Source organism: Pituophis catenifer, unplaced genomic scaffold (genome assembly GCF_029215685.1).
Source record: "Pituophis catenifer annectens isolate HBS135680 unplaced genomic scaffold, rPitCat1.0.hap2 SCAF_1, whole genome shotgun sequence".
NCBI lineage: Eukaryota > Metazoa > Chordata > Lepidosauria > Squamata > Colubridae > Pituophis > Pituophis catenifer.
Genome location: NW_027256881.1, coordinates 25,627,297 through 25,640,062, shown reverse-complemented (window position 1 = coordinate 25,640,062; position 12,766 = coordinate 25,627,297). Strand labels below are relative to the sequence as shown.

At 46.5% G+C, this 12,766-nt stretch overlaps 1 long non-coding RNA gene across 1 annotated transcript in view; it reads right to left on the bottom strand.

Moving 5' to 3' along the window:
* The window catches only part of LOC139319379 (uncharacterized), an 81,563-nt gene extending 71,927 nt beyond the window's left edge, over positions 1-9,636 (bottom strand). Inside the window, exon 1 of the long non-coding RNA XR_011600620.1 lies at positions 9,531-9,636. This is a non-coding gene — a long non-coding RNA (uncharacterized lncRNA). The remainder of the gene's footprint in view (positions 1-9,530) is intronic.
* Between the last annotated feature and the right edge of the window lie 3,130 nt (positions 9,637-12,766).

The window sequence follows — 12,766 nt, the reverse complement described above, 5'->3', positions numbered from 1 at the left end:
AGATGTCCACGACCGAGGCTTGTGTGGCCCAAGCCGCCGTGGTGGCCGCGCTGCGCGTCGAGTGCGGTAGGATCTTGCCGGGACCCGGTTTGGAGGACAGGTCATATGCCAAAGCGATGCAGGCCTTGATCCATCTGCTGACCGTGGCTGTTGATATCTTCTGACCCATGGACTTCGGGTTGAATGAGACCAGGAGACCCTCTGAACGACGGAAGGGAGCGGTCCGTTGAATGTAAATGCGGACGGCGCGTCGGACGTCTAGAGTGTGCCACCTCTCTTCTCTGGGATCACGAGGAGAAGGGCAGAAATCTGGCAGGATGAGCTCCTGGGCCCGGTGGAACCACGAGTTGACCTTTGGGATAAAGGCGGGATCCAGACGTAGCGTCACGGTTGAGTCGTGGAAGATACATAAGTCCTTGCGGACTGAAAGAGCTGCTAGTTCTGAGACCCTTCTCGCCGAGGTGATCGCCAGAAGGAAGGTCACCTTAAAGGATAGGTACTTCAGCGAGCTTGAGTCTAGGGGCTCAAAGGGGGCCTCGGTCAGCGCCCGCAACACTAGCGGCAAATCCCATGAAGGGAAACGGTGCACTGTGGGGGGTCGCAGGTTGGTGGCCCCATGCAGAAACTCCTTGATGCGCGGATGGTGCGCGAGGGATTGGTACGGCGGGCATGTGATGACTGTTGACAACGCCGCAGTCTGTCTACGTAGGGTTGCAGGGGCCAGGCCTCTTTCTAGACCAGCTTGTAGGAACCGCAGAATGTCCCGAGTAGTAGCTGACGTGGGGTCAATGTGCTGGTTGGCACTCCAGCGACAGAACGCCTGCCATGATGACTCGTAGATGCGTGTCGTAGACGGGCGCCTGGCCGCCTGGATAGTGGCAACTACCTCGTCTGGCAGGTTATCCTTCTTCAGGATGACCCGTTCAAATGCCAGACGGCTAATTGCAGCCACTGAGGCTCTGGATGCGTGACTGCTCCCTGGCACAGGACGAGCTGTTGTGGTGGGATCACCCATGGTTGTTCCACGGACAGTGCCACCAGGTCGGCGAACCATGGTCTCCGGGGCCAGTTCGGGGCTACCAGGAGTAGGTCTGCTTTTTCTGCCAGTAGCTTTCGGATGAGGCGTGGGAGTAGCGGGACTGGTGGAAATGCGTACAGGAGACCCCTGGGCCACCTGCAGCGTAGTGCATTGTGGTCCTCCGCCTGTGGTGTCGGGTAGCGAGAAATGAAGCGGGGAAGTTGGGCGTTGGCTGGGGTCGCGAAGAGATCTACTGCCGGGTTTCCGAAGCGCGAGGCGAGTTCTTGGAACAGCTGAGGGTGGAGCTGCCATTCCGCTTGATCTATTGTTTCGCGGCTGAGCCAGTCCGCCCTCACATTGGTTGCGCCCGAAATGTGATCTGCTCTGATCGAGAGTAGGTGTCTCTCTGCCCAGCTGAACAGCTCTGCGGCCTCCCGCATCAGGGTACGAGACCTTGTGCCCCCCTCCCTATTGACGTGCGCTTTGGCCGAGATGTTGTCGGTCAGGATTAGGATGTGATGCCCCTGCACCGATGGCTGGAAGCTGCGCAGAGCCAGCTTGATCGCCCGCAGCTCTAGGAGATTGATGCTGCATAGCCGTTCCTGAGGCGACCACTGACCCTGCGTGACTAAGTTGTGGAGATGTGCTCCCCACCCCCGAAGGCTGGCATCGGTGGTAAGAATCAGGCGGTCCGGCTCTAGGAAGCTGGACCCCTTGAGGAGTGATGGGGATGTCCACCACCTGAGAGAACGGCGGACCTGGGGGGTGAGACGAACTTCCCTCTTGGAGTTGGCCCTTCCCGTTCGCTGGAAGGGAAGGAGGAACCACTGCAGGGGTCTCGAATGTCTGCGTGCCCACGGTACGATGCCGAAGCAGGATACCATCTTGCCCAGGAGGCTTGAGAGGTGGCACAGTGCAGCTCTCCTCCCCGACAGGGTCTGCAGGATCAGAGTTCGGATGCTCTGGACTCTTTCCGGTGACAGGAACACCTGGCCGCTGGACGAATCTATCACCGCCCCTAGGTGGAGAAGTCTGGTGGTGGGCTGAAGTTGACTCTTTGCAAAGTTTATGGTGAAACCGTGATCCTGGAAGATCTTCATCACCATCTTCATATCTCTGGAGGCCTGGTCGGGCGTGGACGACAGGACAAGAATGTCGTCCAGGTAACAGAGAACCCGGATCGGGACGGCTCGGAGCCTGGCTGCCACCACCGCTACCAGCTTGGTAAAGGTGCGCGGGGCCAACGAGAGTCCGAATGGCATCGCACGATATTGGTAATGCCGGCCCACATACTCGAACCTCAGGTACCGCCGGTGATGCGGGTGAATGGGCACATGGAGGTAAGCCTCCTTGAGGTCGACCGACTGAAGGAAGTCGCCCTGTCTCACCCCCGCTAAGATGGACCTGAGGGAGTGCATTTTGAACCTGCGGTATTGAACGGACAGGTTCAGGCGCTTTAGATTGAGTATGGCCCTCCAACCCCCGGAGTTCTTGGGCACCAGGAAGAGGGTTGAGTAGAAACCTGAGCCCCGCTGATTGTGCGGGACCGGTTCTATGGCTTCGACCTCTAGGAGGTGGGCAATCTCTTGTGACATTAGGTCCTGAAGCTCCGAGGATCGAGGGGTTGGGCAACGGACGAACCGGTGGGGCGGCAGACCGGCAAATTCGATGGATAATCCTGAAGAGATCGTACGCCTTACCCAGGAGTCCGACGTCGATCTGGCCCATTGTGGATGAAAGAGGATGAGCCTTCCCCCTATGGGTCCCGTGGGCCCGGAGTCATTTTCCCCTTCTGGCGGGCTTAGGGCCGGCTCCACGGAAGTTGCGCTTAGGCTGCTGTTGTCGTCCTCGGTCTCGGAACTGCTGCCTGTCGTGAAATCTGTCTCCTCCCTGGTATTGGGAGCGATGAGAGAAGGACCCCCTGGGTCCGGCGCTGGCGCGAAAGGGCTGCTGGAGCGGGTAAGGTGTGTATCTGCGCTCCTGGCGCCGGTATGTCGAGGGGAGGATCTTCCTCTTGTCTTTCCCCTCGACCAGAAGGGGTTCTAGCGCCGCTCCGAACAGCTCTGGCGCTTTGTATGGGGAAGTGGTCAGCTTCCACTTTGCTTTAAAGTCAGCTTTCCATGGCTTAAGCCAGAACAGCCTCCTAGCGGTAATGGTTGAGGCTAGAGCCCTAGAAGCGAACTTAGCAGAGTTCAGAGAGCTGTCGGCTGTGTATTCGGTGGCAGCTATTATTTTGTTAAGATCTTGATGCAGCCTAGTGTCCTCCGGCGGGAGTCTGTCCTGGAGGTGCCGGAGCCAAATGAGGGACGCTCTGTTGAAGAAGGAAGAGGCGGTCGCGGATCTGATTGCCCAGCCTGCTGCCTGATGAGCCTTGCGGAAAGCCCCCTCCATTCTCTTCTCCTCTGCTTTGAGAGTGTCTAGCGGGTCGGTGGAGACCAAGGAGCTAGAGGATAGCGTTGCCACTGGTTGGTCTACTGAGGGCAGCGCCAGAAGGTCCTCCAATTCCGGGGCTGAGCAGTAGAGTTTCCTTTCCAGGCTGCTGGGCGTTGCCAGGGAGGCTGGTTGCGCCCAAGGGTTCTGAATGACCTCCGTAAAGAGCTGAGGGCACGGGATGAAGTCCTTTTGTGGTTTTGACGATTGGAAAAGCGCGTCATGAGGACCTGCTGTTTGCGGGGTAGTAGTTGCGACGTCCCCTGGAACTCCGAGGTTGGTTGTAAGCCGCGCCTTGTGGAGTAGGGATTTGAATAGCGCCGGGCGAAAGAGGCCAGTAAATGCCGGGGTGTCCGGTGCCAGGCCCTCGTCCTCCGATAGCTCCATCTCCTCAGGCCCCTCCTCCGCTTGGTCTGATTCTTCAGACGACGAGTCCTGCCCTTGATCTGGGTGAGGACGGAGTTGCGAGTGGTGCTGTCGTGCCTGGGCCGGTGCGGCTTGTACCTGTGCCTGGGAAGCCTGCTGCATGCTTGCTGTGAGGAACGACGAGAAGGCCGAGAACATGGCCTGGAAATCCATTGGGGCTGTTCCTCCTGCCCCCCCCTGGGTCTGTTGGTCTGCCCTTGACAGGGTGAGGGTTGCCTCCCTGGCCCGAAACAGCTGGGCTGGGGAAGGAGTCAATGCGGCCTCTGATCCGGTCCCTGGGCCTGTGTCGAGACGGGGGGTTGCGTGTCCCGGTCTCGTCACATCTGGGGTTCTTGGCGTGATTGCAAAGTCAGCCACTGAAGAAAGTCCCAGCTCTATTTCCCCTGGGGGGGGCTGTGCTGGTCCCAAAGGCCCGGACTCTCTGGCTGTGGCTCCTGCAGTCGCTTTGTGCGCTCTCTCCCACTGCCGCTCGAGTGCATTGTGCCTCCTTAAGGCGTCCCTGTCCCGGATGGGTAGGGAGCCTTCTGATGCGGCCCTGCTGGTCGAGCTCGCGTGTCTCCTCTTGGATTTCTTTTTCCCCCCTTTTGAGGTTTTGCGTGGGGGGGTGAGCTCGAGCTCCATATCCGAAGACGGGGGGGAGCGAGACATTGCCGCTTTAGCGACGATTGGGCCGGCGTGGAGGTGCGCTGAGGCTTGTCCCCCGATGGGGAAGAACTCCCTTCAGGCGAGGAGTGAAAGAGGAGGGGGGATTTGTAGCTGGCTCCCTGGAAATGAGGGAGGCGTAGGCCTGAGGCACTTGCCAAAATGGCGGCCCGAGGGCCCGTCAAAATGGCGCTGGCACGTGGTGCGATCACCCGCTGTGCCAGTCTTCAGCGTCGGACTCACAATGGCGGCCCGAGGGTCCGCCAAACGCCGCGCGTTTCCCCTTTGCAAGCCTTTTCCGTAGTGTAGGGGCAGGCTGCTTGAATTGGGGCCCTCCTCCTCTTCGCGCTTCTGCCGCTGTCCTTTCGGCGCAGCGCGGCTCCCCAGGAAGCGCTGCGGTCCGCGCCACGTGGTCCAAGGCTCCGGCCCCGACGCCCAGCTGATTAGCGCGAAGCCGCTTTGAGCGCGGCGCGCGGTGAGCGAGGGGCGTGCAACGAGCCTGCCGGTCAGCTGGGGAGCGCGAGCGAGAGCGGCGGCACCAAAGCGGGAAAGGAGCTTCTTTAAAGGTGATCCAGCCGATCGGGCGGCGTGGGCAGCTTAGCTCCGCTCCCCCCCCTTCTTCTGATGCACGTGCAGCAGTAAAAATAGATAGAGAAAAGGAGCCGCGAAAAACCAATCTATTCAAAATTAAATCAAAAGCCTAGACGCCCTAAGGAAAGGGAAGATTAAAGAAACTAGGAAAGGAAAAACAAAGAGGGAGAACTATCCCCACAGCGGTACAATACCTTCCTGGAAACTGTGGAGCTCCCAAAATCACTACAGTGTTTGCCAGCAACTGAGTGAAGACTGGGGAATCATGGGAACAGAGGCGTGGCTTGGGAGCCGGAAAGGGGAGGAAAGGTCTTTTGTTTTCACTCAGTTGTTTGCCAAGCACTGAAGGATTAACCCATGCATGGATAGTGGGAGCAGCGCACAGGAAAATATTCAATATTGCATGGACTTTGGCACCATATTTTCACTGCTAAGTCAATTTGGCTGTACAGAGCTGAATTCTAAGGAAGATAACAGAAACTGCTAGAAATGAAGTAGATCAAAACAAAAGAACTCAGCAAGACTTCACAGAATGCAGAGTCTTTCAGAGTGTGCTTGAAGATGAAACTGAAGAGGCGTCAAAATGTATGTGCACAAACATGCGTGTGCACACATATACACACAAAATTACAGTAAATACAAGATATATTAATCGTTATGCCTACACAAGGCTTCTTGCTGAACGCAGCATTCCCCACTCTGGGGCCTTTGGCTGTCACCACAATTGCTGAATCTGTTCATTTAATATTGATTTAATCCAGCAGTGAAAGTCTATGATAATAAAGTATTTGATAAGTCCTAAGAAAAATACAAGGCAAAGCTTCAGACTCAAAGGAGCATAATAACATAACATAAAGTAGAGACTAGATTCATCTGATTAAACTCTAGGCCAGTCAATTTAACAATTTAAAAGCTGTGCACCTTTTTTTTCAGAAAAAAATCTTACTGACTTTAATGAATATTATTCTGTAACAAGTGTCTTCAGTATAATTTTAAAATGTTCAGCTAAAGTCTACAGAATTACATACCAGTATTTTAAAAATTAATATAATACAAAGTAATACAAAATGTTTTCATATTTCATGAAATATCTTTTCAACGCCAGCACAGCCCATGACATACTCACAACATCTAATAGTAAGTTATAATGTGATTTATCTGATTTTCACTTAGCATGTCATATGAACTCAGAAAGTCATGGTTTACCCTCAGAGCATTTCAAACAAACCCTGGTTTATCACAATGTGAGAACCCAATGAAGATTCAAGTCTGCATCATCCTAAAAATCACCGCAAACAAGTCAGTCTGTAAAAATTCTGATCCTAGAGCCTTATTCTGGCAATTTATCCTTCACTAGCACAAAGTTTCTTCTAGCTGCCCATATGCTTTTCCTCAGAAGTTGCCATTTACCTGGCAGAATTCTGGATGGCTATCGCTGGTGTTGGCAATACTGTGGTTAGTCTTCCTAACCCTTTTGGTTCTGTCACTGCCATTTCCAGCATTGCTACCATTATCACTAACTATCTTAGCTTCTTCTGCCAGGACAGGCTGATTATCCATGGCCTGCCAGTATCTGAGCTCTTCATGAAAGTATATCTTGCCCTTGTCTCTTCTCTGGTATATTACCTGAAGCCCTCTTCTAGGGCTTATTCAACAAAACATTATTAAAACAAACTTAGCCCTAACCCTAACCATACAACCTAGATTAAGAAAACCATGTTCCCTCTCCCAACAAATACAGTTGTTAAGAATTCTTCATCTATAAATATATGTTTGCCAAGAATACATGATCCAAGGCATTTTCTGTATTAACCTCACAGAAAATAGATGGACAGATGAAATGGGCAAAGGCATTGTCTGATGATCACTTTATCCAAGAAGATTTACTTGCTGCTTCTATTCTTCGTTACAAAAAAAAAAAAGCTCTTTGATTTAGACTTTGGAAAGAAAACGGCATTTGATGTTTTCTTTATTTCAAGTATGTCTACATACAGTGCTGCCAACTATAATTCAAAGTCCCTTCAGTGTGTATTTATTTACTTACTTATAATTTGTCTTTCTATGCACTTCAAGAGGTTTAAATAAAGATCTTCCTTCATGTTATTCTCATAATTTTATGAGTAGGCTGGACTGAGAGAGAGTGACTAATATTAAGAAATTCACCCAGTGAGGACAGCCCTGAATCTGGCCTTTCCCAGTCCTGGTCTAACACCTACACAATTAATTTCAGCTTCAGTTGGTAGGGGGAAAAGATAAAAACAAATGTTACAGCAATGTTAAAATAGCAAAGTAGTAGTACTTTCAGAATATAATCAACATCGTTAAAGGCATGCATGCACAGTAGTCCTCAGTCACCTGCCAATCCATCTCTAGTCTACAAAATCTCAAATCACAATAAATTAATTAGTCTTGAAATGTGCACAAGACTTTTTACAAGACAGATTCAGCATTTTTAAATTGTATCAATATATAATTTACATTTGGTAAAGCTTTTTTGAATGCAAAAAGAACTAGAAGGCATATTTTTTTTTTTACTGTGAATGTTTTAGTTATGAATGTTTTTTTAATCTGACGTTATTGTCTTTGTCTTCAGAGCTATTGAGGGTGATAATAAAAGAACTAAAAAGGAAGTCTGGAGTAATGTAATGCAACATTCTGAATGAATGAGATCCATGAAAACATGGTGTTGTGTGACATGAATGGATACATAGAAACAAAATGATAGAGAACAGAAAAAGCAATTGGGCCATTCACAGACCCACAATAAACAAGAATGTTGACTAGTAAAAATCTGCTTAGAAAAATACCTGTTTCAAATACATGATTTAATGCCTAAGTTTGTTTATATGTTATCTGGTGAAGCAATAAAAGATAAATCTAAAAGCAGATTGATGTGACTGTTTACAATAAAGGACAGAGATAATTACAATGAATATAAAGGTGATGAGGGGTTCTGAATGTGAACAGAACATGATTTGGTGCTGTCAAACCAAATTATTAGAAAAATGGACATTAAAAATGAAAGTGAAAGAAACTGAAGTGAAAGTATGAGTTCGGCATGTAGAAGCACTAGGAAACAGATTAATCTTTCAATAGATTAAGTGCAAACTGGGCATAAGAAAAAAATGTCAACACTGCTTGGAACAGAATGAAAAAAATGTGAATTATCATAGTAGCGTATAGTGTTATTTAGCAAAAAGAATGAAAAGAAATGCTTGGAAAAATTATAAGGCACAAATGTGAGAAAGAAAATACATATTTGCTGATTTGGAGAAAGTATGCAATATAGGCAATAGACTTGAACTAGATAATAATAAAATAATGTAAAGTTTTGTTACACGAAAATGAGAGATATGTCAAGCAAAATAGAAAACTGTCTGAAGCTGGGTACTTAAGCATGTATAGCTGAACAAAAAAAGGACCAGTACAAATAATAATAATAAGTTGAGGTGGTTCGAAGTCATGTAGAGCAAGTGAATGAGGAACAAAAAGCAAATATACACATGAATGAAGAGTGCAAAACAAATATAGCAAAGGAAGTGAATGAGTGGACAGAAAGAAAAAGAGCAAGAAAGTCAAGGTTCTCAATGAATTCCTGAAAAAAAGATGAGAAATTAAAAAAAAACAACAAAATGAAATGTATGAATTGGTAAAATAGATATAATCAAAGCAAGAATTGTTGCAAGGATGAAAAAAATATGTAGAAGTACAATAAAAGGTGTGGGTATAAATTGTGAGTGCTTCATCACTGGAGGTTTTTAAAATTGGACAGTCACTTGTCTGAAATTGTATAGGATCTCCTGCATGAGCAGGGGGCTGGACTAGAAGGCCTCCAAGGTCCCTTCCAGCTGTATTCTGATTTTGATTCTTTCTTTATCCCACACCTTTAACTTCTTCAGTTTACTATTTGTTATTCCTTTGTTGTGTTTTGCATAACACCGCTTATACACACATAGACACATATATATATATTATGCATATATTCTGAGCTGTGAGATGCCCTGAGAGCATTTCAGGTAAGGAATATCAATTCCTTCATTAAATTAAACGACCAAGAGAGCTCTTTGAATTGCAATGCTGGCTCCAGACTTGTCAAGAACACAGCCAATTCTTTCTCCTTCGGCAGATTCTTCACAATTAGGGCCCTTGGATTCACAACGTCGGAGTCCTAACCATGCCTCCATCAGTCCTCAATTTGGGGGGGGGGGGTCCCTGCAGCACCACTCCAGGTAGCACCCCTGAGCTGCCTAAAACGGGAGCAACATTGCTTTTCGACTGTACCATTTTGCAAGAAAGGGGGGGAGGAACACTTTCTTCTCCTCTAAAACCTTTCTTCAGACAGTCTCCAAAACGTAGCATATTTACACACGCACACAACCCCTTCATCAGTTATAGTATGACACCTCTCACCCGCCCCACTTGCCTTTTGAGCTTAGCTCTCCCTCCTGACGCCGCCGCAATATTAAGTCAATGGCTCCCACGATAAAGAAGCGATCGCTTTTTCGAAGGGGAGAACGAGGCTGCTTGTTTTCCTCTTCGATCGCCTTCGTCAATACATTTCCTACATTTTTCACCTCCAAGATAGCCGCAGATGGTTCGATCCCGAGTTAGCAATCCAACCCACAAAGTCTCTGCTCCCCTCTTGCTTTCCCTACTTTCCCTCGCCCGCCGCCGGTTCCTTCAAAGCGTCTTCGGTCATTTCCGAAAGCCGACAGCGGAAATAGTCGAAAAGTGGTCGGGAGGGAACGAAAAAGAGTACGGGAAAAGACGAGTGTGAACGGAAATTACCGAACGGGAAGATAAGACAAGAGGGAAATCCACAGACAGGAAAAAGAAACAGGAAGACGATCGGCAGATAATGAGAACAGCCGACTCTTTTCAGAATCTGAACCCTCATCCCCGATTTTCCCCGTATAGGCGAAACTTAACTTTCCCGCCCCAAATATTAATTCCATGCGGCTTAGCACCTTTATATCACAAATACTTTACGGACAAAAACCAAATAAATGGCAATTAATGGCAATTGTTTGAAATATTTTTTTTTTCTTTTACATAAGTTTTGATGCATTCCTTTGCAAATAACAATCATTCTTTTCTCCATACGCTCTGGCCGATTTAGAAGCCTCCATTCTGATATTTGGGAATTAGCTATGTCTAGTTTAATGAAAAAGACTAGGGGTGACATGATGGCAGCGTTCCAATACCTCAGGGGCTGTCACAAAGAAGAGGGAGTCAAGCACCTGAAGGCAGGACAAGAAACAATGGAAACTAATCAAAGAGAGAAACAACCTATAACTAAGGAGAAATTAACTGACGGTTAGAACAATTAATCAGTGGAACGACTTGCCTTCAGAAGTTGTGAATGCTCCAACACTGGAAGTTTTTAATAAGAGATTGGACAACCATTTATCTGAAATGGTTAGGGTTTCCTGCTTGAGCAAGGGATTGGACTAGAAGACTTCCAATGTCCCTTCCAACTCTGTTATTCTGATAAATGTATCTGGTTGCTTGCTTCAAAGAAGCAAGGGTTGATAGTGAAACCAGTCTTCCTATCTGATAATGCATTATAAAGGAAGGAGCAGAAAGTAAACTTTTCAAGCCAAAGGGATGGTCACATTTCCCAGCATTTTAATCTAGCTATCACCACCATGGAGTTGTGGGTGCTTTCTGAGGTTGTTCGTTTGTTTGCAAATGTTTTATTACCTAAGTAGATAATATTATGCTACCTAGTTGGGTAATAAAATCTCTACAATACAATCAAACAACCTCAGAAAGCACCACAACTCCACAGTTCAACCTTGATACACAAACAGTCTTCTATTACCCTACCATGTTTAATTATCCTTTGGAGAAACACACAACTGCTTAAAATCCAAGGGGCAAATCTTGAAGAAGCTCAGCTTTGAGTTCCTTAACTCAAAGCAACAGGTAGTCTAATAATAAATTGTCAGTTTATACAGCTATGTGAGAGAAAATTTCAGGGAATACACTGGTCAGGTTCACATTATGTCAAGATGAAATCAAACCACATTATGACTTATCAGAATGTATAAGTCCAACTGGTAAATGCAGATATAAAATTATGTTGCTTTAGAAACATCATCATCATCATCAATGTAAGAGTCACCACCTGTCTTTTGTACCTGCAGCATTTAATCACATGTGCCTATTCCAGGTAACGTATACAAACATGGGTTGTCTAATTTATAATGTTATTTCATTCTTGTTCATAAGATGTTGGACAACCATTTGTCTGAAATGATATAGGGCTTCCTGCCTGAGCAGGGGGTTGGACTAGAAGACCTCCAAGGTCCCTTCCAACTCTGTTATACTGTTACTGTTAAAAATATCAATCCCCAGCTTTTGGTCAAATTGCTGCCCTCTGCTATACTAATTAAAATTCCCACTGTGAAACTGCTGGTTGGAATTATGTAATACAATAAATCCCAAGGAAACCACTTAAAACAATTTGTGTATTGCACACATGGCTCATGTGTATTTGAGGGCTGATTAAGACATAAGCACTAGGTTGCACAATATATTAAACTAAGCTAACATGGGACTTGGTATACTTATCCTTTGGAGAAACACACATCTGCTTAGATCTTAAATCTTAGGCTCAGATCTTGGCTCTTTGAACCTAGACTCACCATGCTCTAGGGACCAATCACTGTCTTTTATATGTGTGTGAATCAGGTTAGCACATTATTAAGCCATAAATTGGTTTGTTTAGTCATTGCATGTTCACAGCAATTTTGTTTTTGTCAGCTCACAATTGGGCTTTCTACTATGGCTAGCATAACATTTAACTTATTTGACCCTCTTGCCATATACAGCTGTGGCAGAAAAAGAGCAGAATTTTCAGAGGATTGCTCCTTCAGGATCAGAGCACTGGCTTTGCTAGAAAAAAGGCTGAGAGTTTCTTTCTCAGCCTTTCAGATGTTTAACATTCCCAAACTGTACAATCAGTATGAGTACTGGCCCTGCTGCCTGGATTGGATAAAAACTGAATACACCTGAAGAGAAATAGATGGTGAAAAGCTGGGATAGAAAATACAAGGCTAAAGAAAGAAATGGCTATGACGTGGTACTTCCATAGTCCTGAGACACCTGGAGATAAAAAGATAAATTCCCATTTATTTACTTTTTTCCCCTAAACCAAACATCCCAAACATTCTAACTTGACTTCAGATATGGAGGAACAGGAATGTTTCCTTCATTAGGCAAGTTTCCCATTATTCTGCTTCACTCTCTCTTACATATTGTTAATCTCATATTCTGTTTCAATGCCCCCAGAAACATAAAAGCAAAAGAAAGAAAGAGTCTTTTTAATCCTAGCCTTTGCAGTAAGTGCTTTTCAGCAACCTCTGCACAGCTGTTGTCACACTGAAGTAAGAAATTATACTGGAGAGAATCTTGTGCTATATTGAAACTAGCAAACCTATTATTATACACCTATTAAAAGAGATTAAAATCAGTCTGATTTTTCACTCCCATTTTCTGCAGAACCTACATGTGCATATACCAGTAGATGAACATTCAACAAAGATGGCTTATTTTAACATCCCTTAAACATCTTCCTGTATTCTATAGTGCTTAACAATTTATGGGCCAACTGGGAGGACCGGAATTAAATAAAAATATTACATTGATAATACC